Source organism: Bos taurus, chromosome 14, assembly GCF_002263795.3.
Source record: "Bos taurus isolate L1 Dominette 01449 registration number 42190680 breed Hereford chromosome 14, ARS-UCD2.0, whole genome shotgun sequence".
NCBI lineage: Eukaryota > Metazoa > Chordata > Mammalia > Artiodactyla > Bovidae > Bos > Bos taurus.
This window is the reverse complement of record NC_037341.1, coordinates 33304151-33329497: the sequence shown is the minus strand read 5'-3', so window position 1 is coordinate 33329497 and position 25347 is coordinate 33304151. Positions and strand designations below refer to the sequence as shown.

At 40.9% G+C, this 25347-nt stretch overlaps 1 protein-coding gene across 6 annotated transcripts in view; it reads right to left on the bottom strand.

Moving 5' to 3' along the window:
* The window catches only part of SULF1 (sulfatase 1), a 199113-nt gene that overhangs the window by 147146 nt on the left and 26620 nt on the right, over positions 1–25347 (bottom strand). For 4 of the 6 annotated variants that reach the window (XM_059874426.1, XM_025001836.2, XM_059874425.1 and 1 more), the window contains exon 2: positions 11396–11486. The gene's annotated coding sequence lies outside the window, so the exon portion shown is untranslated. Of the gene's footprint in view, positions 1–11395; positions 11487–24122; positions 24409–25347 lie in introns of those variants that run through there. The other 2 variants (XM_025001837.2, XM_025001832.2) reach the window with 1 other exon arrangement.

Sequence of the window (25347 nt, the reverse complement as noted above, 5' to 3'; positions counted from 1 at the left end):
AGGAACTACCATACAGACTCTGGGGACATTATAATAAGAGCTTTTCAGAAGATGGAACAAGGTGAGTGGACTTATTTTAGGGTCTGATCTAAAAATCAAAACTCCAAACAGGTTTATCAAAAGCCTGGCCAAGTTTCCTGTAAGCCTGGCTCATAGAGAAAGAGAAACTAAGCTGATATATCGTTTCAAATGGAAACTATGCAAAATTCAGTGGCTTCATGTGGTTTCAACCCCAAACCAGGTGGAACCTGAGGCTTTGGCAAAAGTTCACATTAAATTCTTAACTGGGGAATGTAAATCAAGGAGGGAAATGTTGGAGAAAAACTAAGTGAAAGAAAATCTTCAGTTTTGAACAGTTCTGGAACCACAAACTTAAATCACTGCTCTCTAAACATCATCTCACTCTGGCTTTAAACAAGTACAGTCATTTTGAAAAAATGTCCCTCAACAATGAACCACCTTTTGTTATCCTATCTTAGAATTTAAGGGCTCCTTCACATTCACGCTGTTGTTGCTGTTCAGTCACTAAGTTGTGTCCGACTCTTTGCAACCACATGGACTGCAGCATGCCAGGCTTCTCTGTCCTTCACTATCTCCCGAGTTTGCTCAAATTCAGGTCCACTGAATGGATGATGCTCTCTAACCATCTCATTCTCTGATGCCTCCTTCTACTTTTGCCTTCAATCTGTCCCAGCATTGGGGTTTTTCAGATCAAATTATTATTTCCATCTGGTAGGCTGTGTAATCAAAGTACAAAGATGAAAATGTAGACTTGCAGAAGGTAACTGCAAGAATGAACCAACATCGCATTCATAGCTGAGTTTCTTGACCTACAAAACGGCAGCCTTTCATTGAAGGGAACCAGACATACAGTCAGAAACAAAAGGGAATTTTAAGAATCCTGTGGATAAAATGTGATTAAGCATTAAAAGTCTGTTGTTTTGATAATAGCAATATTGTATGAAGCCTGAGTTGACCTATAGAGTAGGAATAAGTTATCAGTATTGTGGTTTGTATACATGCATGTGTGTGTGTGTTTAGGACTGGAATACTTCTGAATTGTAGTTGCTTTTCAGTTGCTCGGTTGTGACTGACTCTTTGTGACCCCATGGACTGCAGCACACCAGGCTTCCCTGTTCTTCACCATCTCCCAAAGCTTGCTCAAACCCATGTCCATTGAGTTGGTGATGCCATTCAACCATCTCATTGTCTGTTGTCCCCTTCTCCTCCTGCCTTCAGTATTTTCCGGGATCAGGGTCTTTTCAAATGAGTCAGCTCTTCAGCTTCAGCATCAGTCCTTCCAATGAATATTCAGGATTGATTTCCTTTAGGATTGACTGGTTTGATCTCCTTGCTGTCCAAGGGACTCTCAAGAGTCTTCTCCAACACCACAGTTCAAAAGTATCAATTCTTCAGTGCTCAGCCTTCTTTATGGTCCAACTCTCACATCCATATATAACTACTGGAAAAACCATAGTTTTGACTAGATGGACCTTTATTGGCAAAGTAATATCTCTGCTTTTTATTATGCTGTCTAAGTTGTCCATAACTTTTCTTCCAAGGAGCAAGCGTCTTTTAATTTCATGGCTGCAGTCACCATCTGCACTGATTTTGGAGCCCAAAAAAGTAAAGTCTGTCACTGTTTCCATTGTTCCCCATCTATTTGCCATGAAGTGACGGGACTGGATGCCATGATCTTCATTTTTTTAATGTTGAATTTTAGGCCATCTTTTTCACTCGCCTCATTCATTTTCATCAAGAGGCTCTTTAGTTCCTCTTTGCTTTCTGGCATAAGGATGGTGTCATCTGCATATCTGAGGTTATTGATGTTTCTCCCAGCAATGTTTATTCCAGCTTGTGCTTCATCCAGCCTGGCATTTCTCATGATGTACTCTGCATATAAGTTAAATAAGCAGGGTGACAATACAATATCCAGCCTTGAAGTACTCCTTTTCCAATTTGGAACCAGTCCATTGTTTATGTCCAGTTCTAACTGTTGCTTCTTAACCTGCATACAGGTTTCGCAGGAGGCAGTTAAGGTGGTCTGGTATTCCCCCCTCAGGATTTTCCACAGTTGTGATCCATACAGTCAAAGGCTTTAGCATAGTCAATGAAGCAGATGTTTTTTCTGAAACTCTCTTGCTTTTTCTAGGATCCAACGAATATTGGCAATTTGATCTCTAGTTCCACTGCCTGATTTTAGCGACATTTTAACTAATTAGGTAACATTATTCTAATTATGGGCTTCCCCAGTGGATCAGCAGTAAAGAATCCGCCTGCAATGAGGGAGACCTGGGTTCGATCTCTGGGTCAGGAAGATCTCCTGGAGGTGGAAATGGCAACCCACTCCAGTATTGTTGCCTGGAAAATCCCACAGACAGAGCAGACTGGTAGGCCTCCCGTCCATGGAGTTGTAAAGAGTCAGACATGAGTTAGTGACTAAACAACAATTCTAATTATAGGAAATTTCCCATGTCCAGAAATTTTAAGCATCATAGATTTTTAAGAGACCTCCATAAATTCTATATTCTTCCAGACACAGGTATTTCTCATGTACAATCTCTGGTACAGGTGTTGTGTTAAGGTTTCAGAGAGAAATCTTTAATGAGACTTCCACACACCTTCTGAATGTATATTCCTACATCCAGACACAAGTTGTACCATACAAAGCCTATCTTAGTATTTCCCTAGTTAGAAAGTCCTTTAAACTAAGATGGATTTCCAATTAGAAATGTAAGTTACATTCCTTTCCCTTCATTTAGAAGTGAGGTTTCAACCCTTACAAACTACTAAACTGACAGTGTACTGACGTTTGAAAGAAATTCCTCTATAAGTCAATGCGTGGGGTGGAAAAGCAACCCGAAAATGGAGTATTTCCCTAAGAGAAAGGCGGTCTTATGACAAGCACTGACAAAGGGCAGAAGGATGTAATTTTTTCTCTCTGGCCTCTGTCTAGGGGATGCAGATGATGGCAATTTCTTAATCCATTTTCATGCAAAAGAGCCAGTCAACAAGATATTGCAAGCAACAGCCCTCATTCCCAGTTAACCTTGCACATCTTTTTCCTAATCATAAAGATTACTTGGAATCAGTCATTACCTGAATTCCAACAGCTCCAAGTGTATAATATAGTAGGAGCTAATCTTTGCACTCCTATTTTTAATGCTTCAACCAGTAAAGGTATTTCATTTTGAAGCATTTCTTTTAAATGCACTGAATATGTAGTAATAATCTGAGTGATTTTATAGCCTCCTGTGTATGCAAAGCATTTTTGAATTTTTGCCAGCCTTCAAAATACACATTGGGATTAGTTTACTGGAAGAGATATAAAAGTAAAAGAATAAGGGGGGAGAAATAAGGTGCTGGGAAAGAACAGTCTGATGGGAACTAATGAATACCACGCAATATCTTAGCCTTTTAATCCAGCAGTAATGGGTCGTGTTTGAGTGGCTTCAAACATCTGTTCTCTCCAAAGGTGCTTTTACATCTTTTGTCTTATATTTACAACAGCCCAGTGAAGGAAGGGAGACAAGCATATTCTAATTGTGTAGAAAATTACAGAGTAAACAAAAATTGCAATCAACCCTCAGTGCAGGCCAGGATTCTTTGGATATCCATAGACTATCCATAACCCTTCCAGCACAACACTGATATGCTAACTGGCTGCTAGTGCTCCCGTGGCTCCTGTCCATTGCTGAGTACCATCATGTCTGGCCAGATCAGATGCCTATGAATAGTGTAGGATGGATTTAACCCTAAAGAGCATTCTTACCTCATATAACTCAATACCAAGAAAATAATCCAATCAAAAAATGGGCAGAAGACCTAGACAGACATTTCTCCAAAGAGGAATACAGATGGCCAAAAGGCACGTGAACAGATGCTCAACATCACAGATTATAAAAAAAATGAAAATCAAAACTACAATGAAGTACCATCTCGTACCAATCAGAATGGCCATCATCAAAAAGTCTACGAACAGTAAATGCTGCAGAGGGTGTGGAGAAAAGGGACCCCTCCTACACTGTTAATAGGAACGTAAATTGATACAGGAACTATGGACAGCAATATGCAGGTTTCTTAAAAAACTAAAAATAGTACTACCATATGAGCCAATAATCCCACTCCTGGGCATATACTCGGAGAAACCCATAATTCCAAAAGATATACCAATATTCACTGCAGCACTGTGTACCATAGCCAGGACATGGAAGCAACCTAAATATCCATCAACACAGGAATGGATAAAGATGTGGTACATATATACAATGGAATACTACTCAGTCATAAGGAGGAATGAAATAGTGCCCTTTACTACTGGCACTATTAGGTGGACCTAGAGACAGTCATACAGAATAGAATAAACAAATACATTTTAATGCAGAAAATACATCCAATCTTTTCTTGGTAAAACTGCAAGAGTAAATAATTTTAAAATTAATTTTATGGTAAATTTAATTGTTAAGTTCAGTTCAGTCATTCAGTCGTGTCTGACTCTTTGCGACCCCATGAATCACAGCACGCCAGGCCTCCCTGTCTATCACCAACTCCCAGAGTTCACTCAGACTCACGTCCATCGGGTCAGTGATGCCATCCAGCCATCTTATCCTCTGTCGTCCCCTTCTCCTCCTGCCCCAAATCCCTCCCAGCATCAGAGTCTTTTCCAATGAGTCAACTCTTCGCATGAGGTGGCCAAAGTATTGGAGTTTCAGCTTTAGCATCATTCCTTCCAAAGAAATCCCAGGACTGATCTCCTTCAGAATGGACTGGTTGGATCTCCTTGCAGTCCAAGGGACTCTCAAGAGTCTTCTCCAACACCACAGTTCAAAAGCATCAATTCTTCGGTGCTCAGCTTTCTTCACAGTCCAACTCTCACATCCATACATGACCACAGGAAAAACCATAGCCTTGACTAGACAGACCTTTGTTGGCAAGGTAATGTCTCTGCTTTTGAACATGCTGTCTAGGTTGGTCATAACTTTCCTTCCAAGGAGTAAGCGTCTTTTAATTTCATAAGTAGCTACACCTAATTGATTTTCTTTGTAAGCAGTGGATTTGCTTAAACACTTGCCTTATTTAGCTGCCATTGTCAACTTTTGATCATGGCCTCAGATTTTTTTAATGCCAACTAGAAAAAAAATAAAACAGTGTCTTGAAAACTTGGGAACTTCTGATGGTGCTGAAAATATTTTTTTTGGAAATATTTTGGTTATTTTTAAAATCTTTAAATAATTATTTTCCCTCGAAGGTCCTATAGCCTAATTGTGCTCAGTTGCTTAGTCATGTCTGACTCTTTGTGTCCCCATGAACTGTAGCATGCCAGGCTCTCTGTCCATGAGATTTTCAGGAAAGAATACTGGAGTGGGTTGTTATTTCCTCCTCCAAGGGATCTTCCTGACCCAAGGATCAAAACCTCATCTCCTGGGTCTCCTGCACTGCAGGTGGATTCTTAATGGTTGAGCTATCAGGGAAGCCCAACAGCCTAATTACCTGGCAGTCAACAATAAGGTTAGCAGAAATCACTGCAGTTCATGTCAAAATCTGCTCAAAATCGGATTCTTTCAAAACATGCCTCTTTCCATGTTGATAGCCACAATCTGCAACAGTTTTCACACACTTCTGTGACAGGTACATCATCACCTCACCTCTGCCCTCACTTACCACACAAGTTCTCTAGTCATCAGTGAGCAAAGTCACATGACAAATACGAATTCCCACTTTAACCCAATGTTACTTTTACATCTCTGTATACTCTATAAGAGAGAAAGACCTTGTCCCTAGATACAAACAAGCACCTGAATACCAGTGGTTTACCAAAATCGAACCTTCAGTTTTACAAATACTCTAAACCACAGATGACAGTGTAAAAAGGCTGCAAGGTTTCAGTTCTATTGCAAAGGCTCACGCAGCAAAAATATCCTTTTAAAAAGGTCTCAGACAATGACTTATTTGTATGAAGCCTATTAATGTAATACAACAGAATCGTAATAACAGGATTTGAACCTATCATGTAACTATTCCAGGGCTAACTTCTTAGAAAATCTAACCTTCATTTGTAATTGTGATGCACTCTTGTGAAATCTAAGCAGATGAATGAGGTGAAATCAGGACACCATTGAGAGAAGGAACTTAAAATTGAATATATCCACCATCAGGGGTACGAGGAACTTAAGATCGACACAGATCAAATGCTTCCTCTGCAAGCAGAATTAATCAGTCCTAAAAATGTCTTACCATGGTACAAGGCAGTATTTCTTTTCAGGAAGTGCCAACTTTCTACTGAGAATATATTCTGTTTTAACTTCAGAATTATCCTACCAAAAAGGGCACCAGTTTAAGATCTCTGGCCTGATACCAAGCCAAGTCGTTACACTCTGCTTCTTGAAATTCACTATGTTATAAGAATTCAGACACTCTGTCCTAAACTCAGTGATCTTAAAAAATGTTGTAAACCTAGTGTGGGCCATTTTTCAGCACTGGATGAAATGGTTCTGCCCTTCTTATCCTTTTTAAAGATGTCTTGGGGAAGATCTTAACGTGAACAGGGTCCTTAGACCCCTCCTAAGAAGCATGACCACAAAGTAATCTCTTGTTAACACAATGCATCTGGGCAGAGAACAAGATCATTGTGTGTGACCTGATTTCATTTCAGTGAGTGTCCCCATAAAGAATGACATCATCCCATTCTTTTTCTTGATCTCCACTTGTGACTGTTCCCAGCCCCCAGTCCCCAGGCTCATCATAATTAAGCTGCTTCCCCCCTCCCATTCCCCATTCCTCATCTTCACCGGAATTGTTATTTTCCTCTGATTAGGGCAAGAGCAAAGGGTTTCCTCTGGTGGGTCAACACTGCTAGAGTTTGCTTCTCGGTTACAGGAGACAAAGCACTAGTCTGATGGCAGTCAGAGTAGACTGAGAGGGTCATCTGCTGGGTCCTGGTCAGATGAGAACAGAGAGGAGCCAGTGAAGGTGGCACAGCCTGATGGGCACAACGTTTCTTGTCCCACTGGAGTTGTTGTTACTACTTGTTCTAGTTAGTTGTTAAGTCGTGTCTGACTCTGAGTTGGGTTTTCTTTAAACACAAGTTCATTGATTTGGAGGGTATATTCTCTAAACAGATTCATTTAACTACATACATACCATGTGTGCACGTTTGTATACTTGCATGAACTAACACTCCCTTTATCACTTAGATTTGTATTGAAAGACTCATATGTGAAAGTATTTTAATTCAGATGGATGGATGGATGGATGGATGATGCGGGAGAAGATCCTGTTTTAAACACCAGGGTGAGGAGGGCTTCCTTGATGGCTCAGTGGTAAAGAATTCACCTGCCAATGCAGGAGACACGGGATTGATCCCTGGTCTGGGAAGATTCCACATGTGGTGGAGCAACTAAGCCCATGCACCACAACTACTCCCGAGCCCGGGAGCCACAACTACTGAGCCCAGGAGCCACAACTACTGAGCCCATGAGCCCTCGAGTCCATGCTCCGCAAGAGAAGCCACCACAATAAGTCTGTGCACAGCAGCTAGAGAAAAGCCAAAACCAGACAAACAAAAAGAGCACAAGAATGCAAACAAATTGAATGGCCACGGGAGAGAAGGTACTGATTGTGATGTTTTGAGTATTTTCTTTTATAAGGAAAAAGAAAAAACAACTTATTTCCCACATCCATGTAATGGAGATGATACACAAATTTAAACTATGAAAAATGAAGACAATGCAGAAACTGGACACTGTTTTGATAAAAACGTAGGCGAAAAAAAAATCTGAGTAAAACATCCTCCAAGTTTCCAACTATGTAAACCCCTAGGTAGTACCATATAAAATTACTGCTTTTGTAGGTAAAAAATAGCCAATTAACCGCAATTTTCTAGGATTCCACCTAGCATATATTCATACAGAAAAGATTTATGGGTTTGGGTTAAGCATGTGTGCTTCTTAACTTAAAATAAAAGTTCCCATTAGGTAGCAATTATATTGTTTTTACAACAAATACACGATTTTAACTGACATTAAGATTTTGAGTCATAAATTGCCCTCTTTCATGAGAAATGTTAAGGGTAAGGGTGGTCACAAGAGTCTGCTTCTTAGCGTGCGCCGTCAGCTCTATATACTCTGCAGCAAGATTTACACGCCCTCGGATACCAAGATGAGAATAATGTTAGTGGTTTTTAGGGTCCACATATGAAATTGATTCTTTGAAAAGATGTTGTTTACTATTACAGTCTACGGACGATTTTTAAAAAATACTCAAATTTAAATTAAGATATTTGAGTATAAATTAAATAATTAAGGTAATAAAAATAAATAAAGTGCCAGGGCAACATAGCTAAGGCATGCTTATAACATTTTCCATCCCCAAAAAGCATCCACAGGGCTAGGAAATGTCTTAATTTCCTTACAAACAACATAGTCGCTGTTTTAAACTATCCCATCTGTGTGCACCAAACCTCGTCTGACAGTGCAGTTTTTGAGTCCAGAAGGTACAATAGCAGCCATTCAGATTTTGGCAGGTGCACTTCAAGCTGAATACCAGGCTCCACAAAACATAACAGCCTGTTCCACAGGTGTGAACATTTTTGACAAGAGCTCTCAAAAATCTCCCCCAAGCTGTGAAATTTAATTGTCCTTTCGATGTCTTATTATACCTCTCTCTCCTTGGAACAAGAGAGAACCTTCTGGCAAACAAACAGCCAGGGAATGCTTGGCCAGCTTCTGAGATCTGCTTTATGACATTTCCTGGTTTTGTTTCTTATGCTACGTGTTTTGGAGGTGACGCCAAGTTCAATGAGCTTCAGGTAAGCAGTTCTTAAAGCTGGAAAAATAGCAAATGAAAGGAATTTATACCCCAATGACATGAGCATAAAGCCAGTCAAAATGCACAGGGCAGCATTTTGAAAACTTAAGACTCATTAAAATGGTCCCTACACAGAGAGAATCCATTTCTTTCTACAAAATTTGCCAGCTGGGAGGACTACAGCTATGTGAATACAGATGTGGCAGTGGGAGGGGTCTTAGCTACCTATCTAATCCAGCTCAAATTATGAAGGAAGAGGGGCAGAGATCTCTGAAGCTGGCAGCTGGTCAGACCCTGAATTTTCCAGTCCAAAAGACGAAACCAGCAGACTAGAGTTGGCTCTAACAGGTTTCCGCAGATTTTTAGGAAATAAGTGTCATGTGTGTTAAATTTGAGCAAGTGATTCTGATTTCATCCAGTATTAGAGAAAATGCATTCTATTTTCTCATCAGAAGGACAGGCCGAGAAATGAAAGGATATAATACTTAAAGTGGTGAAATGACTCATTAAAGGGAGAAATGTGTGAAAGAATATTGTGCTTAGTGCTCAGTTGTGTCCGACTCTTTGCAACCCCATGGACTGTAGCCTGCCAGGTTCCTCTGTCCATGGGATTCTCCAGGCAAGAATACTGGAGTGGGTTGCCATGTGCTTCTCCAGGAGATCTTCCCAACCCAGGGATCAAACCCAGGATAGAATCCTGCTTTGCAGGCAGATTCTTTACTGTCAGAAACACCAGGGAAGCCCTGAAAGAATATGGGCCAGATAATAAACAACATGGCATCCCAGCAAAGTGGTCTCTTCATAGCCCACGAGAAACTGCTTTGAGAAAGCAGGTCTTGAGTGACCTCTTGGGATGATATAGGGTGACCTCCAGTATTAACGGTTTTCTGGCCTCTTCTATAGTTAATTTTGAATGATATGATACCTAAGGACAACTTCTTTCTTTCCTACAGAAAAACAGGTACATTGGATGAGAGGTTCACAAGAAAAAGGTCTGGTAAATTGACTCAAGATGATGAAGCAGATTTAAGAAGTCACGTACTGTTTATTGAGTTTATTCCTAAACAGGATTTTTTTCAGTTTGCTTTGGAATACTTTCCTCTCCCATTTGGAGTTTCAAAGTAAAGAAGACCTAAATTTCAGCTTGTCTTCTCCTACTGTTGATTTAGCTTGTGAATAACAGGAATCTAATACATTACTGGTGAGACCCCAGGCCACCTTCAGACAAAGCTCTGAGAATTCGAGAACTGCCAGTGCTCATGACTATGTCAAAGAAGCAACCCTGGTCCCCCCTCCCCACCATATGTTTCCAGCTATTTCCCTTCTTTCCTTGCAATCTGTAGTATGAGGACAAAATGTTGAATTCCATAAGTATTAGAAAGAAAAGCTGGAGACATCAACCCTCAAAAGACAAACCAGAAATTTAGGTCAGACTTGAAAATTTTTGTTTTGTTTTGCTTGTGTGAGGTTCATGAGCTTTTTGGTGATTAAAGGACTTATTCCAGGTCAACCTGGGTTAACATAAGAATTAGAATGAAAATCAAGCAAAGGGCAATGATTTTGACGAGCTGCAGAAACCAAGAGGAGCTCAACAGTTTCCATGGTGTTAGTTTTCACTGTGGGTGGAAACAACTTTCAGTGTTGACATTTGAGAAAAACTCATGGGGAGGGGGTGTGGTATAAACTCATATGAGTCAACACCCCTAAGAATGTTTTCACAACTGAGGCTGTACTGCTGAGGTGGGTCCCCGTGGCTCGCCCTGGCCCCACAACACTCTTGGCACCAGTGTATCTGACCAAGGGGAGAAACTATGAGGTTAAGCTGTTAACAACATGGGTGACATCTGCAGTTTTCATGCCGAAACTGTGGATGGCTGGGCATAGCAGACCTGCCATGAACAACCCCCTGGAATTCCCCTGAGCTTCTGGAATAGCTCATAAGATGTTAATAAACCAACATGATTCTTTAGAGGCTTCTTTTCCCATTCTTGAGGAAAATATCATGCAGTAACTCTGGCTTTTAGCTTTTTCAGCCGAGAAGGAAGACAGTGCTACAGGGAAGAGCAGAATTCTCAACTCCTCATTTTCTGATAATTCCCCATCTGTGAAATGCTACCCTCTCCAAGTGACATGGAGTACTCAGGTATTGCTAATGTCATGGTTTAATTAACCAAGAAATCAACATTTGGGACTTCCCTGAGGGCTTCCCAGGTGGCACAGTGGTAAAGAATCTGCCTGCCAATGCAGGAGACGCAAGAGACTTAGGTTTGATCCCTGGGTTGGGAAGATCCCCTGGAATAGGAAATGACAACCCATTTCAGTATTCTTGCCTGGAAAATTCCACGGACAGAGGAACCTGGCAGGCTACAGTCTATGGGATCGCAAAGAGTCAGACATGACTGAGTAGGCACTCGCCTGGTGGTCCAGTGGTTAAGGCTCCGTGCTTCCAAAAAGGGGACGTGAGTTTGATCCCTGGTCAGGGAACTAAGATTCTACATGCCACGCAGTGCAGTCAAAACAAACAAACCTCAATTAATAAAAAAAAAAAAAAAAAAGAGAGAGACAGAGATCAATATCTGATATTGAGTACCTTTGACAATTTTCTGTGATTACTCTGTCTTGGAGAACCTGCATGTCATTCGCCAAATTCACCTTCAGATGATGGGGCTGGCCGTCAGCACCTAAATGGAGGAAAGCAAAAGAGCCATCAGTTTCATTCATCAGCGATTTATATTTCAGATGTTGCCTTTCACATCTTCATAGGAGGACATCATTAGGAAGAGCATTCTCCAAATTTCATTCAGTCTGAGTTTCTTACAGTCACTCCAAGAGACTTTGAAGTATTGTGGGTCATTCGGTCCTTTAATAGAAGTTTCCATTTGACTTTCTATTCACCTAGGGAAAGACTTTCCATTATATTCATTTCATATTATTCTCTGACTGGATTTCATAAAGTCAATAAAGAAGGGTTTCTCTTGAAAGGTTTACAAAGTGTTCCAAGTTTAAAAGTTGAATGACGTCTAATTTCAGCTGCTAAGACCTATTTTAAAGGAATATGTGCAGAATCATAAAATCTAAAGTGACGGCAAGTGGTTATTTGATGAGTAGCAAAGCGAGCATTTCCAAGTGGTAAATTTGTTTCTATTCTGCATTTACCAGAGGTGAAAAATATAAGTGACTAAAATTAACTTGGATACTTAGAACTAGAGGAAATACCCAGTTTAATGCATTCAGTATTGGATGAAACAATCTTGCTGCCATGAAGAGCACATTTTAACATAAATACGCTATAAATAAATGCAGATATGATACATAAAAGACAATAAAAACAGATAACTAATGAGAACCTACTGTATAGCACAGGCAACTTTACTCAGTGCTCTGTGGTGACCTACATGGGAAGGAAATCAGAAAAGAGAGGCTATAAAGAACTGCCTCCGTGATGCAGGAGATGCAGTTTCGATCCCTGAGTCGGGAAGATCCCCTGGAGTAGGAAATGGCAACCCACTTCAGTATTCATGCCTGGGAAATTCCATGGACAGAGGAGCCTGGTGGGCTACAATCCATGAGGACACAGAGTCAGAAGTGACTGCGAGACGGAGCACGCATGCACATGTAAACACAGAGCTAATTCACTTCGCTGTACAGAAGAAACTAATACAACATTGTAAAGCAACTATACACCACTAAAAAAAAGGGATAAACTCTTACCTGGCCAAAATTATATTAAAGCTCATTCTCATTTGTAAAATAAAAAGGAGGAAGAAAGAGAAGAAATATTGTATCTACATCTTATAAAGAAATAGCTCTCAGGTATATAAGCTTTAAGAAAAGGAGAACAACACACACTATTTCACCACTCCAAATTTCCTCTACATTAAAAAAATATTTCTCTTATAGCAAATTCCCATCAGCTAGTATTTTACATATGGAATACTCAAGGAACCCAAACCGAGGCTCTGTAACAACATAGAGGGGTGGGATGGGGAGGGAGGTGGGAAGGAGGTTCAAGAGGGAGGGGACATACATATACCTATGGCTGATTCATGCTGATGTTTGGCAGAAACCAACACAATACTGTAAAGCAATTAGCCTTCAATTAAAAATAAATAAAGTTTAAAAATTAATCATATTTCTACATAATAACAATAAATAGTTGGAAATTGAAAAAATATTTCTCTTGCTCATGTAATAATATTAAGACATTTCCTTTGGAGCTCTCTGACCTCTTCACTAATGAATATTCTCAGAGTTAATGGGTGTAGATTCTTTCAATACAGTAGACCTGGAATCTCTTCTTGTTCTGAACTGACTCTGATGATTCAGCTTAAATATGGCCAGTCCCAGGTCCTCTGCTCTGTTCTGGAAACTTCACTCTTAAAGAAATTGTGGTGGCAGGACCTCCCTGCAGGTGGCTTCCTGTTGCTGGACTCTTCCTCTCATCCACCCTTGCCCTTATGTCTCTTTCCATTCCTGGCAGATCAATTCCTCCACCCCTTTCCACCACCCTGTCATTTGTCACATCCAGCCCAGTCAGTCTTTCAACCCTGCCCCTGTGCTCTCAGCATGGGAATTCTTGAGTTCCAGGGGAACTTTTATACTCTCTAACATTATAAATTATTATAAGCATCATGGAGATCTCTATTTTTTTTAATATGTTTCCAGAAGACATTTAAATGCTTATGTTTATAATTATGCATGATACCCTGTGATCTTCCAAAATAAAAATTTACGTTTGACTTTGAGGCTTCCAGTATCTGGCTGTGGTCGTGCTGGATCATAGCCTAATGTCAAACAACAACATCCTTTCTGTGGTTATTCAGAATCTACTACTGGGAGTGGCAGGAATTAGATGTGAATTCCAGGTTACAGCATCCATTGGCTAGGTGACCCTGAGCGAGTTACTTCATTTCTTTATGCCTCAGTCTCCTCTTCAGAAAAATGGGGATTAAAAATAGTATCTAATTCCATAGGGTTGATATGAGGATGACAGGCAAACATCCTCATAAGAAATTTAGAATAAGTGGCCAACAAACATTGGTGATCATTATTACTGGCACTGAATTGTTTTCTAAGCCAATTAAGAAAGACACAACTTCCCAAGGTATAATTTGCAGTCAAAGATATTTTCATGGAGTGAGACTAGAGTTTTCATTCATTGTATAAATGGAGGCTTTGCTTTGTCATCACTGGAATGACAATATGTAGGAAAATAGTGCAATCATTCAAAGATATAGGTGATTAAAGAAAGAATAGAGGCAGATATTTATACCTGCTTAATATGTGTATGCATGTGAGAGTCAAACACTTCTCCTGTGCTAAATGAAGTTTTATTTGCCAAGAGAGTGTAAGGTGATAGGATGACTGAGCCATGATAGTTTTTAGTTCCATAATCTCATCACCAACAGATGGAATGCCTGGATCCCTTCTTCCTTTATATGTGCTAATTTGTAAGAACTCACTATAAATAGAGTATGAAATGTGCAATGGAAATTTTTAATTAAAATATTTCTCTTGCCTTTTTGGCAATATTATTAATGAACATGGGTTAAAACAAATTTATTCTTTAGTTTCAGCAAAACAGCATCATTTGGCAAATAAAATCAATATGACTAATTTTAACCAAATAATTTGATGCCAACAACAGAATATTGTTGGTTTATAGTTTTGTTTATATTTAATTAGCTATTTATTTTGCACTTTCAATACCATAAGTATATCATTGTAGATTTATAGTTATATGTGTGCATGTGTGCGTGCATGCGTGCTAAGTCACTTTAGTCATGTTCGACTATAGCCTCAAGGATCAGCTGACAGCTTCAGTTTTCACTTATCTGTCTCCCCAGAATTCCTACAGCACTTAAAGTCTGTGCCACACAATGTAACGTTTAGTTAGAGGGTCTCTGTTGCTGTCTAGACAGGGGAAGGTCTCATCTCTCTGGTCAGGTTTTCAGATTCCGAAGCATGAAGGTTGTGCCTTGGGCTCTTGTCTACATTTTTAGCTCTAATCATCTCTTCCCAGAACTCCATGCACTGATTGAGTATCACTGTATCATCAGGATCTGAGTCACACATCAACCCTTGGTCTGTTTGGAGTTTATTCAAGTGTTGGTCAAGTATATCTAGTCTGAGAACCTGAATCGCTCCTGAAGCAAGAAAACAAGAGCAGCCCACAGCCCTAAAGCTGGGCTACACAAACTTGAATGGAAAAGGAACCACCGGTCCAGCTTTGGGTCATTTTTTTCTTTTTTTTTTCTTAAGCCAGACCTATCATATTTTCTGCAAGCAATGACTCAACCTAAGACTCAGAAGTACACATGCGTGCATTTGAAGTGAGCTCATATGAGTCTCAATCTCTCTGCTTGTAAAATAACAAGTTAGATTGGAAGACCTCCAAAATCACTTCCTGCTCTAAAATTCTAAAAAAATGTTGGCACGTGTGCCCATTAATTTGATACTTAAAAGTAGTGAAAGTGTCAGTTGTGTCCGACTCTCTGTGGCCCCATGGACTGCAGCACACCAGGCTCCTCTTTCCATGGAATTCTCCTGGCAAAGTGAGAAAACCTACCGGAGTGGGTTGCCATATCCTTCTCCAGGTGATCTTCTCAACCCAGGGACCGACCCTGGTTCTCGTGTATTGCAGGCTGATAGATTCTTTATTGTTTGAGCCACCAGGTAGCCCAACTAATTTTTCTTTTTTAAATTTTATTTTATTTTTAAACTTTACAAATTGTATTAGTTTTGCCAAATATCAAAATGAATCCACCACACGTATACATGTGTTCCCCATTCTGAACCCTCCTCCCTCCTCCCTCCTTCCTCCCCATACCATCCCTCTGGGTCGTCCCAGTGCACTAGCCCCAAGCATCCAGTATCGTGCGTCAAACCTGGACTGGCAACTCGTTTCATACATGATATTATACATGTTTCAATGCCATTCTCCCAAATCTTCCCACCCTCTCCCTCTGCAACAGAGTCCATAAGACTGTTCTATACATCAGTGTCTCTTTTGCTATCTCGTACATAGGGTTATTGTTAGCATCTTTCTAAATTCCATATATATGCGTTAGTATATTGTATTGGTGTTTTTCTTTCTGGCTTACTTCACTCTGTATAATAGGCTCCAGTTTCATCCACCTCATTGGAACTGATTCAAATGTATTCTTTTTAATGGCTGAGTAATACTCCATTGTGTATATGTACCACAGCTTTCTTATCCATTCATCTGCTGATGGACATCTAGGTTGCTTCCTGTCCTGGCTATTATAAACAGTGCTGCGATGAACATTGGGGTACACATGTCTCTTTCCCTTCTGGTTTCCTCAGTGTGTATGCCCAGCAGTGGGGTTGCTGGATCATAAGGCAGTTCTATTTCCAGTTTTTTAAGGAATCTCCACACTGTTCTCCATAGTGGCTGTACTAGTTTGCATTCCCACCAACAGTGTAAGAGGGTTCCCTTTTTTCCACACCCTCTCCAGCATGTATTGCTTGTAGACTTTTGGATCGCAGCCATTCTGACTGGTGTGAAATGGTACCTCATAGTGGTTTTGATTTGCATTTCTCTGATGAGTGATGTTGAGCATCTTTTCATGTGTTTGTTAGCCATCTGGATGTCTTCTTTGGAGAAATGTCTATTTAGTTCTTTGGCCCATTTTTTGATTGGGTCATTTATTTTTCTGGAGTTGAGCTGTAGGAGTTGCTTGTATATTTTTGAGATTAGTTGTTTGTCGGTTGCTTCATTTGCTATTATTTCCTCCCATTCTGAAGGCTGCCTTTTCACCTTGCTAATAGTTTCCTTTGATGTGCAGAAGCTTTTAAGTTTAATTAGGTCCCATTTGTTTATTTTTGCTTTTATTTCCAATATTCTGGGGGGTGGGTCATAGAGGATCCTGCTGTGATGTATGTCGGAGAGTGTTTTGCCTATGTTCCCCTCTAGGAGTTTTATAGTTTCTGGTCTTATGTTTAGATCTTTAATCCATTTTGAGTTTATTTCTGTGTATGGTGTTAGAAAGTGTTCTAGTTTCATTCTTTTACAAGTGGTTGACCAGATTTCCCAGCACCACTTGTTAAAGAGATTGTCTTTAATCCATTGTATATTCTTGCCTCCTTTGTCAAAGATAAGGTGTCCATATGTGCGTGGATTTATCTCTGGCCTTTCTATTCTGTTCCATTGATCTATATTTCTGTCTTTGTGCCAGTACCATACTGTCTTGATAACTGTGGCTTTGTAGTAGAGCCTGAAGTCAGGTAGGTTGATTCCTCCAGTTCCATTCTTCTTTCTCAAGATAGCTTTTAGCCCAACTAATTTGACATTAAACATCCACCAACAAGTGTGGTGTGTGCCAGAATTTCACCTGCTGATAATATGTCCGGAAGTTAAGCTTGATGGTTTAAGAGCTTTGGTTTGAAAGTTTGCTTTGGCTTTTCTCTCTGTATTAGTGTGCTACTGAACTTGGCACCTAGGAAGCCATGCTGGAGAGCTAGTGGATGACTGACCGGAGCTGTCTGGGCTTTCTCTGTTGTTCAGAAACTGAACTGCATTTCCTGGCTCTCAAACTTCGTAAGCTCATCAGATTTTGCTGCAGAGAAATGTCATTCAAATAACAGTCCCCGGTGGAAAACACTAGCCCCATTCATAGTTAGTGAAATGCTGAAATAGTAACTAATATTTTAAAACTGTGGATTGAAGGCATTTCTGTATACGCTACACGTACATGCATTTAGATAAATGTGTGAAAGAAACGTTTCTTTTCCTTAAGCTGTTGTCCTTTAATTGTCTCCTAAAAGTGGCTTTAGTCCTGTTGCAGAAATGCACTCTGTCTCTGCTCCCTTCACCTTGGAAAGTAATAAGTGGTTCCAAACTGCCTTCCCAAAGGAGTTGTTGGAAGGTCCAAAATGTCCTCATTAGGAAGCTTATGCCGAGCCACACAAATCTTGCCATTGTGGATGGTGTGCGCATGTGGGACCATTACTTCATGCACAATGACATGAGACCAGAAAACACGTGAACAGGAAGCCAAACCCAAGAGAGAGCTGGGGCACTTCCAGCTTTGCATGGAGCCCAGAAATGAAGCAAAATTCAGCAGTATTCTGGACTCAGGTGTCTGGGGGCCAGCACAGCTGCACCCCAGCCCTCTTCAAACACTGCGTAGGAGAGCACAGTGGCTCCAGCAGCACCCAGCCTGGACTCAATCATTATGTCAGCAAATCCCAAAAGATCGTGAAGACGAAGTCCTTGCTTAGGAAGCCAGACTTTAAATGGCTTGAGTAACCTAAAAGCAGAATGGCCAGCACCATTTATGGAAGCTCAGTATATTCCTCATGCTTTCAAGCATGCTAATGGGAATTCCCCCCAATATATCTTGCTCCTTCTTTAAATAATAAACTTTCCCATGATGCAAGCTCATCCTATTCTAAAGTATATATTTGGTGATTATTTTATATAACAGATAGTGACAGTTCCTTTCCTTCTTCCTTACTTTCTTTTTAAACTGTTTTAAAACCTGTTACATCATCTCAGAAACCAAAGATAATCTCTGAAGTTTGGGGAATTTGAAGTGAGCTCCCAGAAGCCGGATGGAATTCATATAATAACCAAATACTATCTTTCTGATGAGTGACAAAACTCGATATTTGGAGGTGACAAGAGTTTCTTAAATCTCCTTTTAAATATGTTAATACAGTTTATCTACCAGGAGGAAACACTATACTTGACTTTGTGAGACCAGCCATGAAGGCTGGGACAAGCCCCTTTCGTAATAAACGGTCTTTGCTCTGAAGTGTTCGGGTGTGGGTAAGAGCTCTAAAATTCAGGAAATCCAATAGAGGCTTTGCCATAGAAGATTAGAAAGGGTAAAAGGCTATAAGAAAACTAAGGTTATCAAGTAATCAGACCTCAAAGACTTAAAAAGTCACAGCTTCCTGTCTGCTAATCAGATTGTTTTCTGTTCGCTCTAAATGTTAAAATTCTTCCCCTCGTTATCTTTAAAAAATTTACAAACATGACACACCTCTCCTTTCCAGGTATCCACCATTCAAGTCAATGGGAAGAACTTCCTGCTCACCCCGAAGGAGGAAATGTTTATGGGATAAGTCACCGCCAGGTAAGAAATCACCTTCTTTGCTTTAGTCTTACAGTTTCCTCTTTTCCTCTAGTCTCTGAGTGGGTCCTCAATTCCAGGGAAGTAAAATAAACACCCTGCTAAGGAAAGAGCTACTTCATGATGAGTAAGTATACATTTTTCATGAATATGTGCTCTTTATGAATAAGTATTCTACTCGCCTACAGATCTTTTCCCAAGTCTCTGCTTGTTTCTGAAGGTTTAGAGGAAGTACAGATTTCTCTTTTTGAGGGTATACAAAATTATTGGCAAGACTACTCTGGACATGGCCTTCCTGTTGAAACTGAGTGGGAAACAACCCACTCAACAGCAGAGGTACAAGATGAAAGCTCAGAGCCCCAATGAGCCCAGAGACTGACATTTCTTTGGGGGGACTGGGCATAAAGGGGAAGAACCCAGTCTCTATGTTTCGTCTCTAAATTTCTAAGACAAATTTGGCAGTTTTATACTTTTTAAAAAGCTACCTTTTACATATAAGCAATATCATTTGTATCATTTTTTTAGATTCCACATATAAGTGATATCATGTGGAATTTTTTTAAATGATGCAAATGAACTTATTTACAAAACAGAAACATACTGACAAACATAGAGAACAAATTTATGGTTACCAAAGGGGCAAGGGGTAGGGGAGGGACAAATTAGGATTTGGAGACTAAAGTATATACTGCTGCTGCTAAGTCACTTCAGTCGTGTCCGACTCTGTGCGACCCCATAGACGGCAGCCCACCAGGCTCCCCCATCCCTGGGATTCTCCAGGCAAGAACGCTGGAGTGGGTTGCCATTTCCTTCTCCAATGCATCAAAGTGAAAAGTGAAAGTGAAGTCGCTCAGTCGTATCCGACCCTCAGCAACCCCATGGACTGCAGCCTTACTATGCACATAATAGATAACCAACAAGGACCTACTGGGAACTATAGTCAATATCTTATAATAGCTTATAATGGAAAAGAATTAAAAAAAATTGATTCAGTCATATATGTATATGTATATATATACATATATACTTTCCTGTATACCTGAAACTAATACAACACTGTAAAGGAAACAAAAAACAGTATCATTTATATATAAAAAAGATTAAACAAAAACTGACTTCTTATATTACTTAATGTTGGAGGTTAGCCTCTAAACACAACATTCAGTTCAGTTCAGTTCATTTCAGTCTCTCAGTCGTGTCCGACTCTTTGCGATCCCATGGACTGCAGCACGCCAGGCCTCCCTGTCTATCACCAACTCCTGGAGTTTACTCAAACTCATGTCCGTTGAGTCGGTGAGATGATCCAACCATCTCATCCTCTGTCGTCCCCTTTTCCTCCCGCCTTCAATCTTTCCCAGCATCAGGGTCAGTTCTTAGAATCAGGTCGCCAACGTATTGAAGTTTCAGCTTCAGCATCAGTCCTTCCAATGAATTTTCAGGACTAATTTCCTTTAGGACGGACTGGTTGGATCTCCTTGCACTCCAAGGGACTCTCAAGAATCTTCTCCAACACCACAGTTCAAAAGCATCAATTCTTTGGTGCTCAGCTTTCTTCGTAGTCCAACTCTCACATCCATACATGACCACTGGAAAAACCATAGCTTTGACTAGATGGAGCTTTGTTGGCAAAGTAATGTCTCTGCTTTCTAACATGCTATCTCAGTTGGTCATAGTTTTTCTTCCAAGGAGCAAGTGTCTTTTAATTTCATGTCTGCAGTCACCATCTGCAGTGACTTTGGAGCCCAAAGTCTATCACTGTTTCTACTATTTTCCCATCTATTTGTCATGAAGTGATGGGACCAGATGCCATGATCTTAGTTTTCTGAATGTTGAGTTTTGAACCAACTTTTTCACTCTCCTCTTTCATTTTCATTAAAAGGCTCTTTAGTTCTTCACTTTCTGCCATAAGGGTGGTGTCATCTGCATATCTGAGGTTATTGATATTTCTTCTGGCAATCTTGATTCCAGCTTGTGCTTCATCCAGCCCAGCGTTTCTCATGATGTACCCTGCATATAAGTTAAATAAGCAGCCCCAGCTAACTCAATTTCCTTCTATTAACTTGTACCTCTTCTTGTTTTATGGTATTCTATTATAGCTACCCATTTGTGCAAGCTTAAAGCTAATATTATAGGTGTTTCCTTTTTCCTTCATTCCTTCATTCAGTCCCCAAGTTGAGAATGTTCCACCTTCTAAATATCTCAGCACTCTGTGCCCTATTGTCCACCTACACTGCCCAGGCCTTAGCAGTTCTCACTTGTTTACAATAGTCTTTCAACTGATCTCATAGTTTACAGCACTATCACTCCCTAAGCCTTTGCCCAGCCTACATTCCACACTGCATAGATGATCTATATAAAATCTTCCTAAAACACAAATCACATCTACTTTCTGCCTTCTCAGCCCCAAACAAAGTCCTTCCTTGACTCTCCATTGACTCAACAGTAATCTTAAAAGTACCAGTAATCTTAAAAGTAATCTCAGTGAGGAAAGGAACTTGTGCTACAATGCTTGCATCATTGAGTTGGGTTTGCTACAAACAGAAAAACCAAATAAACAAAATGGTCTATTGAACCAACTAATATCTTAGTGATACAGGTAACATGTGCCAGCCCAAGCTTTTTACATTAACGCGAACCTACAAAAGGCATTTCTTTGGATCATGAGCTCATCCAAAAAGACTCATGAGCATGAGTTTGAGTTTTACTAGAGTGATGAGTACAAACACCTACCTGAGCATGAGACACCACCATATTCATGATTAGACCCCTGATTAAATCTCCAGGACCCCAAGATTCAACAGTCCAGCACCAACTGAAACCAGTTCCCAGTCTCCACCCCACCCCCTGTTCCCCATCCCCACCAGCCCCCTCATCTTGGCCTTCTTACTTATTCTGCTCTCCAAGGCCCTTCCTTTATGGAATGCCCTTCCACACCACCAGCTGTTCCTTTAAAACTCATACAATCAGCATCATCTTTGTAAATGTTGCTTTGAATTTCATTGGAGAGAATTTCTCTGCCCTCAGTTCTGTCACTTAATCATAAAAGACTTCTGTTTTTTTGCAGGTGTTATACTGTTAAGAAAATTCTGTTTTTTCTTTTTTTTCTTTTTGGTTTGTTTCCTTAGAGCAGGAGCTCCCTCAGGGCAGGATATGACTCCTCTTGTTCATTTTGGCGTGACTAGTGCTTAGCACAGCAGGCAATACAAAGTAGATGCTCAAAAAACTCAGGCACTGAATCAAAGATGAAAAAATTGTGTAAATGGAAAAGCCCTAAAATTGACTGAAACACTTCTGCGTTCAGACACTGTGCTAGATACTTTACATGTTTTATTTCCTTTTAATCCTTTCAACAATCCTCTCCTTGGGATAAGTATTGGGTTGGCCAATCCCATAGTATTTGTCTCCTTTCACAGAGGTGAAACTTGAGATTGAAAATCTGAAAGGTCTTGCTGCTGGTCACATAACCATGTAATGGCAAAACCAAGCCTCACAGCCAGATCAAATCATAGTTTGTGTTCCTCCTACCACAGTCAAGTATGCCTCTGAGGAACACTGAGATTATGTGGCTGATCTTTGTAACTAAATTAGCTATAGCATAGAATTTTAGTGTTGACAGCTCACTTTTAAATTTAGGGGGGAAAGCAAGTAGAATCCAGTCTTATTTTCAAATTTAATTATGCCTTAGAATTTCTTGGAAGCCACAAGGAATTTTAAGTGGAAATGTCATTTAAAGGGACTCTTAAAAAAAAAAAAAAAACAACTGAATTTTACAATGTTTTCCATGTTTGTTGAATAAATAATGAATAAATAGATCTACTGTATTCTGAAATTTGATATGAAATCTTTCCACCTAATCTATCTTGGGCATGATACTATCAAGTAATGACACTGAACACTGGATAGTTACAACAAATATAAGAGATGATTATATATATTTAATTAAACATATACATACATAGTATCTTTAATTCTTTTACATATACACACACACACTGATAAACACACATTATATGTGGTTTTCATAGCTGTTTATATAAAGTAATCAAGCTCAGTGAATTAATCATAGCACTTAGGACACTAAAAGGGCTTCCCCAGTGGCTAAGCAGTAAAGAATCCGCCTGTGATGCAAAAGGTGCAAGAGACACGGATTCGTTCCCTGATCAGGAAGATCCTCTGGAGGAGGGCATGACAACCGACTCCAGTATTCTTGCCTGGAGAATCTCATGGACAGAGGAGCCTGGAGGGTTACAGTTCACAGGGTCTCAAAGTGTCAGACCCGACTGAAGTGACTAGCATACACATGACACTAAAACTGCTTTCTACAATTTATATTTCTTAGTTTTCTTACTTGAATAAAGACAGTAATTTTCTATATCTCATAGTACACCAACTTATAATCATGGTTTCATAAAAGCAAATTGAACAACTACCCAAGATAGAACTTGGTGTTCTCGGCTTATTCAATTAGCAAATCATACTTCCTAAAAGCTCAGAAATTGTATCTTTCTTCTAGAGTTTTAAATTCACTTTTTGTTGAAAGGCAATTTCCCAAAGCCTTGAGCATCATCCCTGAGAACAAAACTAACTCAGCATTTACAGACACGTAGTAGAACAACAGAGCTTTGGGTTTTGCCAGGGCTTGAGAAGCTCATTCTCTGTAATATTTAGATCTTTCAGCTGTACAGTGAAAAACTTAGTAAGAATTCACCTGTCCACTCCAGTGACAGTGTTTTGCAAGGTTTTAAACACGCCAGTACAAGTTTCAAAACTACACCGAAAAATGAGATTTATCATAGTGTGAAAAGAAACTTCCCACAACTGAATTTGCCTGAAAGCAGAGAAACTTAAGCCCAAAGTTGCAACATTATTCCTGGATACCTAACAAGTAAGTAAGGTGAATAACCAGGGTTCCTTTGTAGGGTGAGATGTGTGTGTGGAGACCAGTCAGCTACCACCAGGACCAGGACATGGGGAAATTTGGGGGGACAATTTTGTGAATAAATGAATGAGCAACAGAAACCTCTTTCCCTCTTAAAATTTTTAAGAGGGACCCAATTTGGGTGGAAGACTTTGGCCAGAAACACATTTCCGAAAATCAGGGTAGCATCTGAGCACGGGGAAATCTATTCTCGGGAATAAATAAGATGAAATGGACAAGGGCAGTGAGCAAACTTTGGTTCTTTCCTTATGAAAGAAAAAGCAGAGCATCATACTTACAAAAGCCGCCTTCCAAGTCCTCTCTAGAGAACCAGCTCTGGGAACTGGGAGAACGCACAGGAGCGGAGATAAGGCGGCGGCAGCGGGGCTTCCTTCCTCCTCCCCGGGGCGAGAGTCATTGTTCCTTATCTCCCTGACCTCCGGGGGCGCCGGGGGCCGGGAAGGGCCGGCCTCTGACCCCCTCTGCCCTCCCTCCTGGCCTCCGCGCCTCGGGTCGGGGTTTCCTATTAGCCGCTCCAGTCGCCCGGCCTGACACGGGCCGGGGGAGGCAAAAGGGCCAGTCTGCGAAGCGCTTGCGAGATGCAGAGGGTTATATAAGCCCGCGTATTATTATCATCACACACCCCCATAGAACCAAGGCTGCCAGACAAACAAAAGGCAGTTCCAAGAAGGGGAGGAGCAGAGGCAGAAGTTACACTGGGGGTGAATTTCGGGACACTGCTGAACTGGCTGGAAAAAAAAAAAAGGCAACTCAATATGTGCATGCAAACCTCGGCAAACAAACTGAGCTGCAGCTGGCCGGCCTGCCGGCCGGTCGGCCACGCGGGAAGGCTCCTCGGAGGAAGGGAGGGAGGGGGTGGGGGGTTGGCAGGGCTCTCAGGCTGCGGTCCCCCCGCCCCCGCCCCCAGGCACCCGACACAGTAGCCGCCCGCCCGTGGTGGGATGGAGTGGATGAGGAAGATGTGGTATTTGGAGAAGCAGGCGTTCCAGAGACCGAGTGCTTAGTAAACACGGATGTTTCTTAGACTCTCACCAGGTGCTTCTGCTGCTTCGCTTTCGTTCTGGTCTCTCATTTTGCTAATGAGAGTTTGCAGGGAGTTCCAGGGGTCAGGGTCCTACCCTATATATCCATCCTCTGTTTTAAATCTCCGTGGGTCTCTGTTCTTTTCTTTGTGGGAGCCCAAACCTCCCAGCCAAAGGGTTCTTTAGGCCAGAGCTGGAGCTGAGAAAGTTTTCACTTCATCCTCTCCGCTACCCTCCCTCCCCCATGCTGCTACCCTCGGGTTTTCTTTAGATGATTCTTTTCCTGCCCTGTTTCTGGCTCTGCTGCCCAACCTCTGAGGAACTTCCTCCTCCAGGCATTCACGCCTTCCACGTGTCACCGCACTAATTCCTCTCTTCCCAGCCCAACGCCCCTCACCTACTCCAGCTCTTGAGACTATGAATCATCTTCTAAAGATGGCCTTTCCGGTTCTTCCCTGCCCAGCCCCAGCCTGCCTGTCCT